We start from the raw sequence: 5324 nt of genomic DNA, 5'->3' as shown, positions 1-5324 counted from the left end.
AGCTGGCCTGCGCCCGCCCCCAGCAGAACCCGCCTTCCCCCACCACCCTGCCCCGAGCTTCGGATTCTGCCGCCCCCAACCTCTTCTCCCCTTGCCGGGCCTTGGGCGGCATCTCCTCCCGCAGCACAGGTACGTTCTCTGATGTTCCTCAGTCCTCTGACGCCTGTTAAACCAGTTCCTCACATTGACTCTTCCTCTGTGGAAATACTTAACGTGGACCTGGACTGGTGCAGCCACCACAAGCCAGGAAGTACAGGTACGCAATAGGGACAGGTAATCAGACTGGCAGGCGGGCAGACGCTCGTGTGCATTAGAACAAATATACAGACACCTGCACATGTGCCATAGATGGACATGTACATACAAGGGCATAAGTACACATTTCACATCAAGTACACATACGCTACACACTCACACCTCCTATCTAAAATTCCAGCTCGTCCTCACAACAAGCCCTCTGTTCCACAGAAGACACGGGTGGGGGCTATGACAAATTCCACAAGCTACGGAACTGCTAAATGACAAAGCTGGGGTTTGAATCCAAGTAGCACCGACTCTACGATCTGCCTTTTTTCTACCATGCCCAAGGTCCATGTGTCCTTAACAGCGTTCTACAGCAATCCCTAGCCTAGCCCACAAGTGTTTTTGGACCTCGTCGCACAAACAAATGACCACACTGTCCTAGAGAATGTAACCATCACATGCAGGACCACCACGTGCTTCTGTGGCTGAGTTACGGGAGTTCGAGGAGACTGCAGGCTAGGTGTCATCCGTTCACTTAGTTAATGTGGTTATTGCCTTTCGTGTGGCTGCCCGGGTGCCTAGCTCACAATGCCAGCAAAGCAAACCTGTTCCCTCCTCCCAAAAGCGTACGGTCTAGGAAAGTTGTCTTTAATAAAATCATCACACGTAGGAGAGGTACCTCAGAGGTTTATAGGGGGACCTTAGGCTGCGTGAGTACAGGGCCATTCCAAACGCCGAGCACCCACCCCCCCACACGCGCACAGATAAACACACAAACACATAAATGCGCAAACATAAACACACACATAAATGCACAAACACACAAACACACACATAAATGCACAAACACATGAACACACACAAATGCACAAACACGAACACACACACGCACACAGATAAACACACACATAAATGCACAAACAGGCATACATATAAATGCACAAACACATGAACACACACAAATGCACAAACAGGAACACACATATGCACACAGATAAACACACATAAATGCACAAACACACATAAATGCACAAACACATAAACACACACATGAACAAACACACATAGACACAGACGCACTGCACACAAGCACACACCCAAGAGCTTAGCACCTGCCCCTCTGCCATCTGGAGTGGCACGTCCCCTGGGCTTTTGTTGGCTGGGATTTGTCAGTCCTCACTCCAGAGTGACCTCAGGTGGAGATCCCAGCAATGAAGGTGGAGCTGTGTGATGTTCCCTGAAAACCCACTCCCCTCTGGTCACGAGACCATCAACGTTTCCGTGGCAGCAGCCACGCCCAGCTTTCCCCTGCGGCCTGGATGCCGTCAGTAACGAGGCCTGCACCCATCCATGGACAAGTGGCCAGGCTTCTGGGGGACGGACCCCCAGATGTGCAAACACAGATCTCACCAGACCAGAAACTCTTGCTGTATCAGGGCCAGGAGTCTGTTTGTCACTCCACCGCCACAGCTAAATTTCTGAACTCCCTTTTGACCACATTTTATTAGCCAAGGAACAGATCATTAGTCAACTATGCAGCAGAGGAAAAGCAACGGGCCTGTCACGGCCACGGCCCACAGATGGCGTGCGGATTAGTGGGCGAAGCTGCAGACACACAGGGTGGTCACGCAACCTCAAGGCGCCTCTCCCAAAAACTCGATTACTGTGATGGTTTCAACAGATGTCCACAGTTCCTTGACATCCCTCCGATTTACCTTAATTCTTCTTCCTTTGAGTGTGGCTGGACTTCATGACTGTTTTCTAATGGATAATGTAGTGTGACTTCACGGTGGAGACAGCCCCTTAACCAAGTGATTGAAGCTAATGTCACAGTAAGAAGGCGTGTTGTATCTGCCCGCCAGGCAGGCTGTGAGGAGGGGCACACAGTCTCTGTGATTTTCTTCCCCAAGATCCATAGCCCAGTCTACCAGAAAACAGACAAATGCAATTTGGGGGACATTCGACAAAATACCAGACTAGCAACCTTTTGGAAAGCGCTTTTGCATGCAAAGCAAGGAAGGACTGGAAAGCGGCCGAGACTGGAGGAGACTGAGATGCGACTAAGTGCAATGTGGGGCCCGGAACAGAACGGGGCGTTGGTGGGAAAACTGGTCTGCGCTTCCATCCAAAGCGTTGTGCCACTTTCTTAGTTTCGATAAACACACCACAGTCACGTAAGGTGTCGCTTTTGGGGAAGCTGGGCGGAGGAACTCTGCACTATCTTAGTAACTCTTCTGCAAATTTAAAACTATTTCGGAATGAAAAGATTTAAAAAGACAAGGGAAAAAAGCCGCCGTAAGCTGGAGCCCAGCTCTACGCACGCGCATAGCGTTTCTGCTGCTGAAGCGCCAAGGGACAGTCGCTTTTGCGCTCAAGTCATGCTCTATGGAGGAGAGGTCGGCCCTGTAAGGTTGCGAGCGACCCCTTAGCAGCCAGGCGAGGCCACACGGGACTCAGGTGAGCCAGGCCTGAAGGAGGAGTGGGAAGTACAGGGCGAGGGGACGCGGGGCAGAGTGTACAGGTGGGGGCAGCTCCGCCAGGATGGAGGAGCCTGTGCTGAGGTTCAGGGAAGGAAGGAAGTCACGGGGACACAAGTGAGGACGGCCAGGAGCAAGCCGGGGAGAAAGGGCCGAGGAGATGGGGAGGGTAGGGGCGCAGGGCTGCGGGGCCTCCGAGGCGGGCAGGCTGGTGCCAGGCACTCAGGTGCTCAGCGGGTTTGATTTTTCGAAGGCCCACTCCAATCGTGGCGTGGATGGAGGCGAACAGAACGCCAGCAAGAACAAGGGCGGCGCTGAGCCAAGATTTTATCTCTGTCGCCGGGCTGAGGACAGTGCCTGGCGCCAAGCAGTGTTTGCTGAGTGAGTGAGCGACGGGTGGAGGGCAGTGTCAGCCTGCCAGCAGGTGGGGGGCCGGTGAGGGGCTCAGCGGCAGGTGAGCTGAGCCGGAAGTGGGCCAGCCTGGGGGCTGCCAGCTTCCAGAAGCCGCTCCCACGCCCTCCTCCTCCTTCCCCAGACCTGGGAGTCAACACCAAAGGACTTGCCACTTTCCCTGACTCATGCGTTTCTGACGTGTGGCCCTTCTGAGGTTCTCCAAGAATATTTACATTGTCGGGAGAAGTGGGAAGAATGGTTTTACGTTTCTTCGTGGGTTTCGGCCGACCCCCCCCCCACTTTTACGGCTTGACATTTTCAAAAGACTGTGGTACCACTCGGCCACACTGCAGCAGGAAGCTGAGGCGGAGGCCTGTGTCGGCACCTCCCATGTTGACATTAATCACCACCTGCTACTGTACATCAGGCATCGTCTTAACAATGATTACGAAAGTATTACATGTTTTTGTAGAACTGTGGAAAATACAAAAGCAATTTCTGCTGCTAACATTCTGCCCCCAACTTTCCCCCGTGCACCTTTATGTAAAAAATGAAATGTAGCATTTCTTCTGTTTCCATTAACTCTAGTTACTGAGCTGGTTGGTTGTAACTTCCTCTTTTCACGTGTTTTCGGTTTCCACTCCCTTTTCGTTGCTCTTCTGACCTTCCATTGGACTGAGGAAGTTTGCTCTATTTTGACTGGTACATGGTTTCCGAGCTGCCCTTGTCCTTCTCCAGACCTCAATTCAGAACTAGAACCTAAAATGGCATTTTGAGATTCCCAGCTGATCCTAACAGTGGGGACGCCATAGATCTAGTCACCAGGCCCGCTGGCAGTTTGGTTCACTTCCATGTCAGGGAGCTTCAGTGTGTCCTCCTGTCTCTGTTAAGAGGCACCATCCTGGGGGCTGACTGGCACAATTTTTATTCTGCTTCATTTATTGGGGGCTGGGGAAGAGGGAGGTTGGGGATGGAGGTTTGAACCCGGGTTTGTTGCTTTTCTATTTTTAGATTTACATCTACCATTGCTGCTTTGGGAGCAGAGTGGGTGCGTCAGTTGATCTGAAGTCTTAAACAGCTTCCTTATCTCCTTCTCCACTGTCACACCGTTGTGTTAAGCCATCTGATTTGTACTGCTGTGGTCTCACAACCCTAGGAAACTAACAGCTGTGTCATAAGCAAAATGGCCTAACAGAAAGAGATTGTGTGCAGCTGATGTGCTCAAGAGACTTCTGGAGGACATGGCGTTTGCACGGAGCTTTAGAGATGGCAGGATGGAGGCAGCCTTTAAGTCGTTGTTTTCCGCGTCGATCCAAATTCCACCTGGAAGCCTGACCCTCATATGCAGGCTCTGTGCAAAACAAGCTGAATGCGATCCACTTTAATGCGTCAGACCCACTGTCAGCGTTGCCACGGACATGACTATCAAGGTATGAGATCCAGGAGAACAAAATATGTTACACACTGTTAGAGTTTCTAACACAAGTGTGCGGTGGTTAAATGCTTTTTGCTCTCACAGCCTTTATATCCCACTGTGTAAGGGGGACGTGTGCTTCGTGCGGGCCTCGGTGACAGCAGCTAATTCTCATCTTGGTCTAAGCGCGGTGGACACGGCAGAACCGGAAACGCGGTTCGGAGGAGCGCGTAGCCGCTGTCTGCACAGTGGGGCGACCCGGCCCTGCTGCGGTCACTGGCATTGCTGACCAGACGCTCCGCCGGTGCGGAAACCCTCGGAAGCGCAGGAGGCGTCCGCGGGGCAGGGAGAGAGCTGCGGCTCCCGCCGCCCGGCCAAGCTCCAGTTCGGCTTCAAACCGACAGACGCCACGCGGCTCGCACCCCGCCTCACAGGCATCTACGGGGTCGTCCACCTTGGAGAAGCGGAGGGGTTCGGCCCGAGGTGCGGGGCACAGGGCGTCGAAGTGCGGTTCGCCCGCAGGGGCGCACATCGCGCCCCTGGGGGCCTGACACAACGTGCGTCCCGCTCCCGCACCGGGTGGCCGGGTCCCACCCGACTCCAGATGGGCCCTGCGAGAGCGGGGCGCGCAAGCCGAGAGCGCCCACCCGCACGCTCGCCCGTCCCGGAAGTGTTTACCGTCAGGCACCGCCTCCGCCCACTCGGCCTCCCCGCCCCCTGGGCGGTCCTGAGCCGAGGCCCCGCCCCCGACGCACAGGGGTGTCTGCCAGCCGCGAAGCACCGCCCTTGAGGGGGCG

This window comes from Pteropus alecto, unplaced genomic scaffold, assembly GCF_000325575.1.
Source record: "Pteropus alecto unplaced genomic scaffold, ASM32557v1 scaffold80, whole genome shotgun sequence".
In the NCBI taxonomy this organism is placed as follows: domain Eukaryota; kingdom Metazoa; phylum Chordata; class Mammalia; order Chiroptera; family Pteropodidae; genus Pteropus; species Pteropus alecto.
Note: the sequence above shows the minus strand (reverse complement) of the source record.